Raw genomic sequence first — 16,937 nt, 5'->3', positions numbered from 1 at the left:
CTGTCTACGTGTTACGTAACTAGTTCTAAAATTTTAGCGTGTTACACACAGTAGAATTCTGTACCTGAAGAATTAACAATATATTCCAAACAGATTTAATAGCAAGGGTGAGTCACTAACTATTGCCACCAAGAATAACTCCGAAAGTATGATAGGAGCTGAAAAGTTTGTGGGACAAAAGTTGCATGGGACAACGGGGACCATAATATGACGTTAGTTTTTTGTTGCTAGGTCGGGTCACTTCAGAGATATGAAGGTAAACTTTATTTTTTTTTAATGGGATGCTGTAGTTTGGTACTTATTTTCTGATAGCGACTATCGAGTCGAATCCAGTGATGTGAAACAGTAAGGTCTTTGAAGGTCAACGATGGTCTCAAAGGTGGTATGAACGTCCATTTACAGAATGTGTTCGAAGTGATGACCATTGGTATCAATGCAGTGCTGCAGTTCTTATCATAGATTGAGTGGTATTCCTTATCACATCAGTACTTATCGAAGCACATGCTCTGACAATTCTCTCCGCATATCTTAATGCGTAATTGGAACATCTTTATAAACAATGTCTTTTACGAATCCCCACAAGAAAAAATCCAGAGGCGTCAAGTCTAGCGAACGAGGGCCACGACACATCTCCTCCGCGTTCAGTCCAAAGATTTTGGAATTGTCTCTGCAACTCATTTCTAGCCATCAGCAAAAAATGTTCCAAACACCCATCGTGTTAATGCCACATTCTGTTCCTTCTTATTAAAGGTATTTCTTCCAATAACAGACCTAATGTTTCTTGCAGGAATGTGGTGTACTTCTTACTGTTAAGATTTCCTTCGATGAAATAGGGGCCTATAATTCTGTCCCCCAGAATCCCACACCATACATTGACAGACCATACATTCACAGACCACGGTTTTTGGTGTGCAACGTGCCGCAGCCAACATGGATTTTCAATTGCCCAATAATGCATGTTATGTAAATTAACATTTCCACGGTTAGTGAATGTAGCCTCGTCAGTAAATAAAATCAAATTAATAAATGTGTCATCCCTTTGGATCTGAAGTTGAGCCTATCGGCAGAATTCAGTGCGACGCATACAATCCGTACCAGTTAATTCTCTGTGGATATTGATATGGTAAGGATGATATTTATGGCGATGCAGAACACAAACTACACTACTCAGGCTTATGCCAAATTCCCTTGAAATTTGACGCGAACTAACACAACGATCTCGAAACAGTGGCAAGAGTACCAATTTCCGTTTCCTCGTTAATAACTTTCCTTTGCCGGATATGTTTCAGATGCGTTTAAGTTCCAGTTGTTCTCAATTTATCATACACATGTTTAAATGTACGACGTGTAGGGTGAGTACGTTCAGGATATCTTCAGCGTATAAGTCTCTAGCTCTCACTGAATTTCGTTGGCATTCTCCGTACATGAGAAGCATATCGACTTGTTCTTCGAAGGAATACATCATTCACATTGCTTGATTCGACGATACTAGTCTTACCCTTCCTACTAGCGTCGTATTGCGAAACCGTCGAATGGTGTTTACATGTCAGTGGCACGTTAGATGGATACGCTGTATTCAGCGAATATTTTCTACTTGCATGATATACGAGAGAGAAGTGACAGAGCATGTGCTTCGATAAGTGCCGAAGTGATAAGGAATACCAGTAAATCCATGATAAGACGATTGCAGCACTGCATTGATACCGATGGTCATCACTTCGAACACCTTCTGTAGATGGACGTTCATACTACCTTTGTGACCATCGTTGACGTTCAAAGACCTTACTGTTACACATGATTGGATTCGACTCGACAGCCGCTATCATACAAAAGTACCAAACTACAGCGTCCCATTAAAAAAAAAAGTTGAACTTCATAACTCTGACGCGAGCCCACCTAGCAACAAGAAACCAACGTCGTATTATGGCCCCTGTTGTCCCACGCGACATTTGTCCCACAAACTTTTCAGCTACTATCATACTTTCGGAGTTAATCCAGGTGGCAGTAGTTAGTGAGCCACCCTGTATTATAACGGACGTAAAAGTGTAGAACGCAAATTATATACAAATTCTGCACAAAACACACTTCGTGTCTAACAACATCAGATACTGTGGAAAATGGCAGTTTCTAATGCGCATTTCTTCATGTAATTCTAAAAATCAGTCACTAGATGGAGCACCAACCAAAAAAATTCTGTGTTCCAGAAATTCTCTGCCCCTACTAGTTTTTACGGCCGCAAATGAAATGTTTGAGTTGACATTGTATTTGGGCTGCTTCTGTGTTGGCAGAACTGTGTAGCGCTTTGCATTGGATCTCTGACTGCACTTTCTTTGTAAGAAACTCTGTGGCTGGTCGGACTCGTTGGAAGTTGTCTCTGGCAGGGATGGAAGTACAGTTGGAGGTGAACAGCCAGCAGTGATGGATGTTAGATGTAAGAGGTTAGCATTGATGGAGGGTGGACGTCTGAACTGTTAGCGTAGGCTAACGATCTGTGCGTGTTCGATGTTCGATTTATATTCGTGTCTGACCGGGATGTCACATTATTAAGGTAAAAAAAATACATTATTTGGCTTGCAACAAAATCTTTCCTTTTGCTAACCACATGCCCATTAGTAGTTAGGGGCTTTTATTTAGCTGGCAGTATTGCCTCTCGCTGTATGCTGTAGTTCGCGTAATGAAGATTTTTGTAGGTAAGTGTTTAATGAAATGTATAGGTTATTGTTAGGATTTCTTTTTAGTCATGGCCATTCATTTGAATTAATTATTTGAAGTCAGATTATCTTTTTTTTGAGCAGTCAAATTGCAGTGCGCTAGGATATAGTGGGTCTCGGTCATTCAGCAGTTTAAGTACAGACAAACTCATTTAAATAAAGAAGTTTCAACATGTCACTTGTTACTGATCACTCCAAGTTCAGCTTTGAATTACAGTTTTATCAATAATACTGTAGAGTTGCTAGATCTTGGCGCCCCTGAAGATACCTTCGTAGCGTCTTTCGTCACTTTTCCGTGCCATGTGTATCATTGTGCTATAACCTCAATAATACTATAAACACTCGCTGTAACACGCGAAATTTTGGTACTGGAATATAATATCAAACGACTTTGATAGCAACGACGCACTATGTTCGATATTAAGTGCTTTTCACACTAATGCCGCTGTTACCTCGAAGCATGTCGCTGCAAGAAAAGTTGACAAAGTGCTACTTTTCACTGAAGTGATTAAAAGAAGAAACCGAAGCCTCGGTATTCAAAGCTGCTGTACAAAACATGCGTGTTCGTGTATGGATCCTTCTGTCATTTTCTATGACATTGAAAAACATACCATTGCTTTTGTTCAAATGATGAATTCATAGCTACGTGACAGGCTGTAAACCGCACGTTACACTGCGTCACACGGTCTATCAGGCGATATGAAACAGACCTTGAGTCCAAGGACCCATCGACAGTAACGTAGTAGATTTCGTCGAGTTCCTTGGGAGTAACTGAGAAACGAACATTACAGCAATTCAGTGTGCAGTAGTCCACCTTTCCTTACACGACTTCAATCGAATGTTTCTGGCGCAGAATCTCTGAGTCGTTTGTAACAAAATGATTCAGAACATTTCTTTCCGTCATCGAACGGTTCAAGTCTGCCGAGAGTCTCTCAGAATTCCATTGATTCTTTTTCCCTCACACACACACACACACACGCACACACACACACACATTCACACACAAACACCATATATTCGGGCAGGCGCTGAACTGCGCGTACCCTCTGTAAACACATGGCTCCCTCAATGAACGCCTGCAGCTCGTGGCTAGCCACAAAGCGACTGCAGCCAAGTAACAGCGCGATAAAAACCGGGCGGCGTTTTACGACCAGCCAAGGGCAAACTACCTAGCCGAACAGTCTGATGGACTCGCGAAAGAAGAGGGAACGCCAACTGCTTCTTACTGTGGCAGTCTATCTGCTGCATCGGAGCGTTAATAACACGCGAATCGTGTTTTTGTTTGTCATCTGTCTTCGGTGTACATAATGAAACCAGCATCATACACTCCTGGAAATTGAAATAAGAACACCGTGAATTCATTGTCCCAGGAAGGGGAAACTTTATTGACACATTCCTGGGGTCAGATACATCACATGATCACACTGACAGAACCACAGGCACATAGACACAGGCAAAAGAGCATGCACAATGTCTGCACTAGTACAGTGTATATCCACCTTTCGCAGCAATGCAGGCTGCTATTCTCCCATGGAGACGATCGTAGAGATGCTGGATGTAGTCCTGTGGAACGGCTTGCCATGCCATTTCCACCTGGCGCCTCAGTTGGACCAGCGTTCGTGCTGGACGTGCAGACCGCGTGAGACGACGCTTCATCCAGTCCCAAACATGCTCAATGGGGGACAGATCCGGAGATCTTGCTGGCCAGGGTAGTTGACTTACACCTTCTAGAGCACGTTGGGTGGCACGGGATACATGCGGACGTGCATTGTCCTGTTGGAACAGCAAGTTCCCTTGCCGGTCTAGGAATGGTAGAACGATGGGTTCGATGACGGTTTGGATGTACCGTGCACTATTCAGTGTCCCCTCGACGATCACCAGTGGTGTACGGCCAGTGTAGGAGATCGCTCCCCACACCATGATGCCGCGTGTTGGCCCTGTGTGCCTCGGTCGTATGCAGTCCTGATTGTGGCGCTCACCTGCACGGCGCCAAACACGCATACGACCATCATTGGCACCAAGGCAGAAGCGACTCTCATCGCTGAAGACGACACGTCTCCATTCGTCCCTCCATTCACGCCTGTCGCGACACCACTGGAGGCGGGCTGCACGATGTTGGGGCGTGAGCGGAAGACGGCCTAACGGTGTGCGGGACCGTAGCCCAGCTTCATGGAGACGGTTGCGAATGGTCCTCGCCGATACCCCAGGAGCAACAGTGTCCCTAATTTGCTGGGAAGTGGCGGTGCGGTCCCCTACGGCACTGCGTAGGATCCTACGGTCTTGGCGTGCATCCGTGCGTCGCTGCGGTCCGGTCCCAGGTCGACGGGCACGTGCACCTTCCGCCGACCACTGGCGACAACATCCATGTACTGTGGAGACCTCACGCCCCACGTGTTTAGCAATTCGGCGGTACGTCCACCCGGCCTCCCGCATGCCCACTATACGCCCTCGCTCAAAGTCCGTCAACTGCACATACGGTTCACGTCCACGCTGTCGCGGCATGCTACCAGTGTTAAAGACTGCGATGGAGCTCCGTATGCCACGGCAAACAGGCTGACACTGACGGCGGCGGTGCACAAATGCTGCGCAGCTAGCGCCATTCGACGGCCAACACCGCGGTTCCTGGTGTGTCCGCTGTGCCGTGCGTGTGATCATTGCTTGTACAGCCCTCTCGCAGTGTCCGGAGCAAGTATGGTGGGTCTGACACACCGGTGTCAATGTGTTCTTTTTTCCATTTCCAGGAGTGTAGTTCAACTGATAAAAAACGGCATCGCGAAACCACCAAAGCTTCTGTAATGTGAATTTAATTATCGATATCCAGTTTGGTTCCAGTGGCCGTCTTCGAGTGTCTGACACATCAGATTAACGGAAGCTTCCTCGGCGTCTCGTAATTACAATACTGGCCATTAAAATTGCTACACCAAGAAGAAATTCAGATAATAAACAGGTATTCATTGGACAAATATATTATACTAGAACCGACATATAATTACATTTTCCCGCAATTTGGGTGCACAGGTTCTGAGAAATCAGTACCCAGAACAACCACCTCTGGTCGTAATAAAGGCCTTGATACGCCTAGGCATTGAGTCAAACAGAGCTTGGATGGCGTGTTCAGGTACAGTTGCCCATGCAGCTTCAACACGATACCACAGTTCGTCAAGAGTAGTGACTGGCCTATTGTAACGAGCCAGTTGCTCGGCCACCATTGACGAGACGTTTTCAGTTGATGAGAGATCTGGAGAATGTACTGTCCAGGACAGCAGTCGAACATTTTCTGTATCCGGAAAGGCCCGTACAGGACCTGCAACACGCGGTCGTGCATTATCCTGCTGAAATGTAGGGTTTCGCAGGTATCGAATGAAGGGTAGAGTCACGGGTCGTAACGCATCTGAAATGTAACGTCCACTGTTCAAAGTGCCGTCAATGCGAACAAGAGGTGACCGAGATGTGTAAACAATGGCACCCCATACCATCACGCCGAGTGATACGCCAGTATGGCGATGACAAATACACGCTTCCAATGTGCGTTCACCACAATGTCGCCAAACACGGATGCGACCATCATGATGCTGTAAACAGAACCTGGAGTCATCCGAAAAATGACGTTTTTCCATTCGTGGACCCAGGTTCGTCGTTGAGTACACCATCGCAGGCGCTCCTGTCTGTGATGTAGCGTCAAGGGTAACCGCAGCCACGGTCTCCGAGCTGATAGTACCTTGCTGCTGCAAACGTCGTCGAACTGTTCGTGCAGATGGTTGTTGTCTTGCAAACGTCCCCATCTGTTGACTCCGGGATCGAGACGTGGCTGCACGATCCGTTACAGCCATGCGGATAAGATGCCTGTCATCTCGACTGCTAGTATACGAGGCAATTGGGATCCAGCACGGTGTTCCGTATTACCCTCCTGAACCCACCGATTCCATATTCTGCTAAAAGTCATTGGATCTCGACCAACGCGAGCTGCAAGGTCGCGATACGATAATCCGCAATCGCGATAGCCTACAAATCGACCTTTATCAAAGTCGGAAACGTGATGGTATGCATTTCTCCTCCTTACGTGAGGCGTCACAACTACGTTTCACCAGGCAAAGCCGGTCAACTGCTGTTTGTGTATGAGAAATGGGTTGGAAACTTTCCTCATGTGAGCATGTTGTAGGTGTCGCCACCGGCGCCAAACTTGTGTGAATGCTCTGAAAAGCTAATCATTTGCATATCACAGCATTTCTGTCCGTTGAATTTCGCGTCAGTAGCACGTCATCTTCGTGGTGTAGCAATTTTAATGGCCAGTAGTGTATTATCAGTTGCAGCATCGTCGCTCATACATACGTCTATTGCCTTCGGTTACAGACCAAAGTCTGTACATACGTTGCGCGCAGAATCGCGGTTTAGGGGGTGGGGGCTCCTATTTGAACTAAGAAAATGGGGTCTGGTCAAAACAGTTGCTCTCGTTCGGATTTTACGTGCAAAAACAGTCACCCTTAAATAACTCTGTACTGGAGCGGGTAATCGTTCAAATGTTGTCCACCAGTGTACTGGACCTTGGTCCAAGGTCAGTCGTAACCGTTTGAAAAAACGTTGCTGCGTTTGCATTCTACGTGCAAAAAACAAGTTTTTCTGGGAGGTTTTTACTCGCGCCGCTTCTGTGTTTCAAACCCCTGCTAATCGGTTCAAACTTTGGACGATGGTAGACAAATGAACAAAGTTAAAACTAAATCTTTTTATCCAATAATGTTTATCCGTTATCGAGATGTGATGGTGTAAAGTCAAGCTAAATGTAGAGCTAAATGTGGCTCGTAAAATTCGTTCTTACGTGAAGTGAATGAGCGGAAACGGTTTAAAGTGAATCAAATAAACAAAAAATACGTTGTTACGATAAAATTGAAAACACGCTTTCAAAAAGCTGCCTTCATTCGTATTTTGTGTGCAAAAAATACATGTTTTGTGAGTTTTTTTACGCGTGCTGCTTCAATGTTTCGAACGTGTGGGAACAGATCCAAATATACGTCATTAATGGTCGTCCTGTTGTTTTGTGAAAGCCTTAGCCGTTTCTACCATACAAGCAACACGGCTCGAAACACAATAGAAGAAACTATACGGGTTCAGTCGTCGTCTGAGTCAACAACAATCTACATCAGTTGCAAAGCTGTGGCGTTCTAATGTCAAAATTATGGTAGAGAAAAAACTGGGAACCAGATTGAAAAATGCCCCTAACGTAGCATAAAAAAGGTGAATATGTGTTGGGCAGTGTTAGGGATGTAAAAGAAGCGAACTATCTTTTCGACTTATCTGGCAGCTTCAAAGATATTGGAATTGAAACACTTTGACATATTTGAGAATTTTTAGAATTAACCCTACTTCCCCAGCGCAGTGAGCTCTTTCATCTTCGAGGTGTTGGCGCACCTGCCAGCCATAGTAAACGAAACATACTATCATATGGAAAAAGAGCATAAATGTAATAGCTAAAAATGTTTAAATGTTTTTCTGGGGGGATAAAATTTGTGGGGAGGATTTGTTCCTGCGGGGAGGGGGACACTATAACAATTTTTTGATTTCCGGAAGGGGGGAGGGGTTGATTTTTACCCCGAGGAGGCCATTTCTCCCCCCCCCCCTCCCGTTACATGTATGGTGAGAATTATATATTCTTAATCTGAAGATTTAGATTGCGTACACTCTTGACTACGCAGTTTGTAATCTGAGGAAATCCCTTGCATAATTTCTAGGCGAATGCCACAGAGAAATGCACACATTTTAAAATTTCATTGTAAATTTCAGCGTGTAATTCCAAGAAAAATATTACGATTTCCGCAAACAGGTATGAACACTGGTCATAACAACCAGAGCCACTTCACAAGTGTGTACCGCTTTTCATACAAACAAATAAATGAAATTGTGTTTGTGTTTGTGTACACAGAGATGCCGCGTGTTCCAGAAGCCTTGAATTTCAGTCTTAAGCATTAAATATCAGCGATAAAATGTTGTTATGCTACTTACCGTTTCCCGATAAGATATCACGTAATACTATCATATTTCAGGAAGGAAGGTTAGAGCTTAACGTCTCGTAAATATCGGGCTCGTCAGAGACACAATCTCAATTGGACAAGGATCAGGAGGTAAACTAGCACTGGCCATATTACAGGTTATACCGTGTAGCAATCCGATGGCAGGATTTGGGTTTGGATAATTCCTAGAGATCATTACCTGCTGTGTGCAGTGCCAACAGTGGAGTGCCGAGGATGTGGTGTCACATCTGCGCCTGCCATCCGAGAAGTAATGGACTCCTTTTAACATTCTGTGTTAAATCGCACCATCGGCCTGAGACTAGCAGCAGCCGGACAGGGGAATTACCGTCCCATGCGTAGTCCGCCGTTATTACCACAACACAAACGGCTGTGTTTTGAGTGTTGCTGTGACCTGGAGGCATAGGATGCCAGAAAATGGCGTCGCATTGTGTTCAGCGATGTATCTCGGTTCTACACCTCCATTCATTATCGTCATCGGCTTCTGAAGGCGCTGAACTGGGAAGAGGTCTCATTCTTACAGTAGTGTTACTTCTAGTGTCATGGTGTATCCAATTTCAGATTCCGGCTGCTAGTGACTGAGGAAACTGACTGCACAATTGTAACTAACGGGTATCATGCATCCTCTCCTGCGAGAGTATCGTCATGCCATTTTTCAACAGGACAACGCTCGTTCACACATGGCGCGTGCCTCTGAGTTGTCTACGTGATGCTGAGGTACTTCCGTAGCGCCGGCCGCGGTGGTCTAGCGGTTCTGGCGCTGCAGTCCGGAACCGCGGGACTGCTACGGTCGCAGGTTCGAATCCTGCCTCGGGCATGGGTGTGTGTGATGTCCTTAGGTTAGTTAGGTTTAAGTAGTTCTAAGTTCTAGGGGACTTATGACCTAAGATGTTGAGTCCCATAGTGCTCAGAGCCATTTGAACCATTTTTTTGAACCATTTGAACCATACTTCCGTAGCCAGCACGATCTCCGGATCGTTTTTTTTTTCTTTTTTTTTGTTGTTGTTCGGCTGTCTATTATCTACCTTCTGTTCAAAAAATAATACTGGAGAGATAGAAATATCAGTTGTATACTCCCTATAGCGACCTATGACTGACCATCCATTGCGCCACCTGAGGCGTAGTAGGTCTGTGACGCTTAGCAGCTCGTGGGAGTATTTTTAGCCTAGCTTGCCCTTCCTCTATCTCCAGCCCATTTCCACTCCCCTCCACTAGTCGCGCAAAGAAGAAACAGTGACGGGAAGAACAAACACTTCCGAAGCGTATAGAACAGTCCGGTTGGATACAAAGGGCTTGCACAAGGCGACTAGTTCAGGGTCGATGATTTCGCAATGCCCTGTTTAGAAAAACAGTTTAAAGCCCACCTGCCGCTACTACATTAACGTTCTCATACTGAGAGGCACGGGGCAATTATTTTCGGAGGAGCAGCGTTCTGCGTTCGACCTCGTTGATTTACGTGTTCCGTCGTTTCTGTAAACAACTGCAGGCCCGTGGACACAAATGATTTCCTCCTTAATCCCTGCTTCGACTGAGTTAATATACGTTATCGAAGGTTCTCGACGTCGACGAGATTGAAACTCTTGCTGTACTTTAGTTAAAACTCCTATTCTTCTGTGCTCTAAGCTTGCTGCAATACTCAAAGCGTATCTTAAAGTGCGAGGTGGGGCAGTGGTAAATCACTGGACTCGCATTCGACGGACGCCTGTTCCAATCCCAGTCCGGCTATACAAATTCAGATTTTCTGCGATTTTTCTAAATGGCAGAAGGCAAATAACGAAATGACTCCAGAATGAGATTTTCACTCTGCAGCGGAGTGTGCGCTGATATGAAACTTCCTGGCAGATTAAAACTGTGTGCCCGACCGAGACTCGAACTCGGGACCTTTGCCTTTCGCGGGCAAGTGCTCTACCAACTGAGCTACCGAAGCACGACTCACGCCCGGTACTCACAGTTTTACTTCTGCCAGTACCTCGTCTCCTACCTTCCAAACTTTACAGAAGCTCTCCTGCGAACCTTGCAGAACTAGCACTCCTGAAAGAAAGGATATTGCGGAGACATGGCTTAGCCACAGCCTGGGGGATGTTTCCAGAATGAGATTTTCACTCTGCAGCGGAGTGTGCGCTGATATGAAACTTCCTGGCAGATTAAAACTGTGTGCCCGACCGAGACTCGAACTCGGGACCTTTGCCTTTCGCGGGCAAGTGCTCTACCAACTGAGCTACCGAAGCACGACTCACGCCCGGTACTCACAGTTTTACTTCTGCCAGTACCTCGTCTCCTACCTTCCAAACTTTACAGAAGCTCTCCTGCGAACCTTGCAGAACTAGCACTCCTGAAAGAAAGGATATTGCGGAGACATGGCTTAGCCACAGCCTGGGGGATGTTTCCAGAATGAGATTTTCACTCTGCAGCGGAGTGTGCGCTGATATGAAACTTCCTGGCCGATTAAAACTGTGTGCCCGACCGAGACTCGAACTCGGGACCTTTGCCTTTCGCGGGCAAGTGCTCTACCAACTGAGCTACCGAAGCACGACTCACGCCCGGTACTCACAGTTTTACTTCTGCCAGTACCTCGTCTCCTACCTTCCAAACTTTACAGAAGCTCTCCTGCGAACCTTGCAGAACTAGCACTCCTGAAAGAAAGGATATTGCGGAGACATGGCTTAGCCACAGCCTGGGGGATGTTTCCAGAATGAGATTTTCACTCTGCAGCGGAGTGTGCGCTGATATGAAACTTCCTGGCAGATTAAAACTGTGTGCCCGACCGAGACTCGAACTCGGGACCTTTGCCTTTCGCGGGCAAGTGCTCTACCAACTGAGCTACCGAAGCACGACTCACGCCCGGTACTCACAGTTTTACTTCTGCCAGTACCTCGTCTCCTACCTTCCAAACTTTACAGAAGCTCTCCTGCGAACCTTGCAGAACTAGCACTCCTGAAAGAAAGGATATTGCGGAGACATGGCTTAGCCACAGCCTGGGGGATGTTTCCAGAATGAGATTTTCACTCTGCAGCGGAGTGTGCGCTGATATGAAACTTCCTGGCAGATTAAAACTGTGTGCCCGACCGAGACTCGAACTCGGGACCTTTGCCTTTCGCGGGCAAGTGCTCTACCAACTGAGCTACCGAACCACGACTCACGCCCGGTACTCACAGTTTTACTTCTGCCAGTACCTCGTCTCCTACCTTCCAAACTTTACAGAAGCTCTCCTGCGAACCTTGCAGAACTAGCACTCCTGAAAGAAAGGATATTGCGGAGACATGGCTTAGCCACAGCCTGGGGGATGTTTCCAGAATGAGATTTTCACTCTGCAGCGGAGTGTGCGCTGATATGAAACTTCCTGGCCGATTAAAACTGTGTGCCCGACCGAGACTCGAACTCGGGACCTTTGCCTTTCGCGGGCAAGTGCTCTACCAACTGAGCTACCGAAGCACGACTCACGCCCGGTACTCACAGTTTTACTTCTGCCAGTACCTCGTCTCCTACCTTCCAAACTTTACAGAAGCTCTCCTGCGAACCTTGCAGAACTAGCACTCCTGAAAGAAAGGATATTGCGGAGACATGGCTTAGCCACAGCCTGGGGGATGTTTCCAGAATGAGATTTTCACTCTGCAGCGGAGTGTGCGCTGATATGAAACTTCCTGGCAGATTAAAACTGTGTGCCCGACCGAGACTCGAACTCGGGACCTTTGCCTTTCGCGGGCAAGTGCTCTACCAACTGAGCTACCGAAGCACGACTCACGCCCGGTACTCACAGTTTTACTTCTGCCATTCTGGAAACATCCCCCAGGCTGTGGCTAAGCCATGTCTCCGCAATATCCTTTCTTTCAGGAGTGCTAGTTCTGCAGGGTTCGCAGGAGAGCTTCTGTAAAGTTTGGAAGGTAGGAGACGAGGTACTGGCAGAAGTAAAACTGTGAGTACCGGGCGTGAGTCGTGCTTCGGTAGCTCAGTTGGTAGAGCACTTGCCCGCGAAAGGCAAAGGTCCCGAGTTCGAGTCTCGGTCGGGCACACAGTTTTAATCTGCCAGGAAGTTTCATATCAGCGCACACTCCGCTGCAGAGTGAAAATCTCATTCTGGAAACATCCCCCAGGCTGTGGCTAAGCCATGTCTCCGCAATATCCTTTCTTTCAGGAGTGCTAGTTCTGCAAGGTTCGCAGGAGAGCTTCTGTAAAGTTTGGAAGGTAGGAGACGAGGTACTGGCAGAAGTAAAACTGTGAGTACCGGGCGTGAGTCGTGCTTCGGTAGCTCAGTTGGTAGAGCACTTGCCCGCGAAAGGCAAAGGTCCCGAGTTCGAGTCTCGGTCGGGCACACAGTTTTAATCTGCCAGGAAGTTTCATATCAGCGCACACTCCGCTGCAGAGTGAAAATCTCATTCTGGAAACATCCCCCAGGCTGTGGCTAAGCCATGTCTCCGCAATATCCTTTCTTTCAGGAGTGCTAGTTCTGCAAGGTTCGCAGGAGAGCTTCTGTAAAGTTTGGAAGGTAGGAGACGAGGTACTGGCAGAAGTAAAACTGTGAGTACCGGGCGTGAGTCGTGCTTCGGTAGCTCAGTTGGTAGAGCACTTGCCCGCGAAAGGCAAAGGTCCCGAGTTCGAGTCTCGGTCGGGCACACAGTTTTAATCTGCCAGGAAGTTTCATATCAGCGCACACTCCGCTGCAGAGTGAAAATCTCATTCTGGAAACATCCCCCAGGCTGTGGCTAAGCCATGTCTCCGCAATATCCTTTCTTTCAGGAGTGCTAGTTCTGCAAGGTTCGCAGGAGAGCTTCTGTAAAGTTTGGAAGGTAGGAGACGAGGTACTGGCAGAAGTAAAACTGTGAGTACCGGGCGTGAGTCGTGCTTCGGTAGCTCAGTTGGTAGAGCACTTGCCCGCGAAAGGCAAAGGTCCCGAGTTCGAGTCTCGGTCGGGCACACAGTTTTAATCTGCCAGGAAGTTTCATATCAGCGCACACTCCGCTGCAGAGTGAAAATCTCATTCTGGAAACATCCCCCAGGCTGTGGCTAAGCCATGTCTCCGCAATATCCTTTCTTTCAGGAGTGCTAGTTCTGCAAGGTTCGCAGGAGAGCTTCTGTAAAGTTTGGAAGGTAGGAGACGAGGTACTGGCAGAAGTAAAACTGTGAGTACCGGGCGTGAGTCGTGCTTCGGTAGCTCAGTTGGTAGAGCACTTGCCCGCGAAAGGCAAAGGTCCCGAGTTCGAGTCTCGGTCGGGCACACAGTTTTAATCTGCCAGGAAGTTTCATATCAGCGCACACTCCGCTGCAGAGTGAAAATCTCATTCTGGAAACATCCCCCAGGCTGTGGCTAAGCCATGTCTCCGCAATATCCTTTCTTTCAGGAGTGCTAGTTCTGCAAGGTTCGCAGGAGAGCTTCTGTAAAGTTTGGAAGGTAGGAGACGAGGTACTGGCAGAAGTAAAACTGTGAGTACCGGGCGTGAGTCGTGCTTCGGTAGCTCAGTTGGTAGAGCACTTGCCCGCGAAAGGCAAAGGTCCCGAGTTCGAGTCTCGGTCGGGCACACAGTTTTAATCTGCCAGGAAGTTTCAACGAAATGACTCCATTGAAAAAAACACGGCTGATTTTATTTCCCAACCTTCCCTAATCGGAGCTTGTGCTCCATCTCCAATGTCCACGTAGTCGCCGGCCAGGGCTGCCGAGCGGTACTAGGCGCTACAGTCTGGAACCTCGCGACCGCTACGGTCGCAGGTTCGGATCCTGCCTGCGGCATGGTTGTGTGTGATGTCCTTAGGTTAGTTACGTTTAATTAGTTCTAAGTTCTAGGGGAATGATGACCTCAGATGTTAAGTTCCATAGTGCTCAGAGACATTTGAACCACTTAGTCGTCGGCATGTTAAACAATATCCTTTCTTTCTTTCGGAACGAAATATTAAAGTAAATTTCAATGTATTTCCGTGCATGAGAATGTTTTGTAAATTGCGGGAAAGGCAGCACTTGAGAAATAGTAGCGATTATAGACGGATGCAAAAAATAAAGTCTAAAATGAACAAGCAATAAGAATAGGTGAGAAAAGACATCTATGGAGAAGTGATAACAGAACAAGGGATTGGTAAAACAAACACATTACCATGATAACATAGTGTAGAAATACCGTTACCATTCAAAACTGATTCCAGTCGGCTCAGAATGGGTAAAAGCAGGTCCTATATGGTTTTCAATGGTATCTTATGCTATTCCTCTTGCAAAGTAGTGCCACTCTCAAGTAAAGGTGGTGGGGGTGGATAGTAATTCGGCACAGTTCTCTCCAAAGTAGTCCACAAAGGTTCAATAATATTGAGATCTGGTACCTGTGGTGGCGAGAGGGGTTGCGCCAATTCATCCTCGTGCTCTCAAAATCAGTCCTACGCGATGCGAGCTGTGTGAACAGGGGACTATCGTCTTTGAACACAACATCACAATTGGGGAACAAACATTGTACCATGGGATGGACCTGATCAGCCAAAACAGTTGCATAATCTTTGGCAGTAATGAGAAATTGCAGACTAGCTACGAGGCCCATAGAATACCACGATACGGCTGCCCAAATTATCACCGAACCACACTCATGCTTCACTCTTGGAACGTGAACTCGACCACAAGTTAGAAATAGTGTGCAACAAAATATCCGATCAAACGACATTCTTCAGTTGCTCCGTAATCCAGTTTTTATAGCTTCTGCACTGCCGTTTCCAGTTAAGTGCATTTTCATCACTGATGGGTTTGTAATTCCAGCTCGTCCTACAGTTCCCTGTTTCTGGAGCACCTTCTAATTGTTTTGCTACTGATAGGGTTCGCGGCTGCGACATTCAGTTCTGCAGTGAGTTTTGCAAAAAATGGTTCAAATGGCTCTGAGCACTATGGGACTTAACTGCTGTGGTCAACAGTCCCCTAGAACTTAGAACTACTTAAACCTAACTAACCTAAGGACATCACACACATCCATGCCCGAGGCAGGATTCGAACCTGCGACCGTAGCGGTCGCGCGCTTCCAGACTGTAGCGCCTAGAACCGCGCGGTCACCCCAGCCGGCCCGCATCTGAATTTTATAACTGTATTACATATTGGGTGACATAATAATAACGCATATTCCATTGCAGCTCTGACCTTTCCTACTGTTAGCAACGCTCGTTGTTACCGTGAAGCGCTTCACTTTCGCTGAGACCAAAAGAGGTTTACCACTGAAATGTGACAGGCGCATTGCAACTGATTGACAAGTATAAATTACATGTTACCAACCGTAGAGTCCTTCCGATCACGTTGAGAGACAGCATGTGCAGTGCCGGTGCTGCTGCAGTTGACACTAGTGTTAAAAATACCCACGAGATATATGGGGAAACGGGCGCCACTCGCTGTCGCTAATTCTGAGCGGCCAGAAATGACACATGGTGCAGATGGTCAGTCGTATGCGCTGGACGACAAGACAATGGCGAATAAGCAGAAGAGCTACGTCACAGCATTGGCACGATTTATTCATTAACCAAATGGCGAATACAGCTGTCTCTTAATAGAGACAAATATATGCCTTATAAAGTAACTTCAGCTACAGCTTTTGGTGTGGAACGAAGTGAGATATTCTGGTCTGCCAACCGTCCCGTATTATATGGGATTTTCCGTATTTACGGAATAAAAAATTGAACTCGTATTTGATATTTTTCCGTTATTTTATCCCATTCGTGTAATTGATTTTTCGAATTTACTTGAATGTCAGGCCTACATGTCGCTGATCAATGTATGGAAGTAAGAAATCGTCGTATAACACGTTTATCATGAGCACAGTACGGTACATCATCAATTTACTTATTTATTATTGGACAGTGCAATTAAGTTTGAATTAACCTTATTTAAATTGTGGCCGAAGTCAATTGTCAGAATAACTTAAATAATATGAACAGTCTTAAACATTGGCGACAGCAGCAACTGTAAACAGACGTTCAATAAATGATCTACATCCACTTCAACATCTACATCTATACTCTGCAAACCACCGTGAAGTGCATGGCAGAGGATAGATGTAAACAGTCAATCGACTTATTCTAATAAGCTTCATGTGACCTGTTGGCTGTATACATTTATTGAAAATTTAAATAATACGGTTTATGTATTATTAAAATTTACTTTTTATGGTTTGAAAGGTTGCGACAACAATGAACGATGCTTTATTTAAAGCAGCTAATACTAACTGTGGCTCCGAACCAAAGGAAATTACGCTAGACC

At 46.3% G+C, this 16,937-nt stretch overlaps 2 protein-coding genes across 2 annotated transcripts in view; one reads left to right on the top strand and one right to left on the bottom strand.

The window, feature by feature from the left end:
- LOC126237328 (uncharacterized) overlaps positions 1-16,937 on the bottom strand; it is a 190,676-nt gene that overhangs the window by 153,644 nt on the left and 20,095 nt on the right. The window lies entirely within an intron of this gene.
- LOC126237329 (uncharacterized) overlaps positions 2,416-16,937 on the top strand; it is a 386,613-nt gene continuing 372,091 nt past the window's right edge. The window contains exon 1 of the mRNA XM_049947297.1: positions 2,416-2,548. The gene's annotated coding sequence lies outside the window, so the exon portion shown is untranslated. The remainder of the gene's footprint in view (positions 2,549-16,937) is intronic.

Source organism: Schistocerca nitens, chromosome 2, assembly GCF_023898315.1.
Source record: "Schistocerca nitens isolate TAMUIC-IGC-003100 chromosome 2, iqSchNite1.1, whole genome shotgun sequence".
In the NCBI taxonomy this organism is placed as follows: Eukaryota; Metazoa; Arthropoda; class Insecta; order Orthoptera; family Acrididae; genus Schistocerca; species Schistocerca nitens.
Note: the sequence above shows the minus strand (reverse complement) of the source record. Positions and strands in the feature narration are given on the sequence as shown.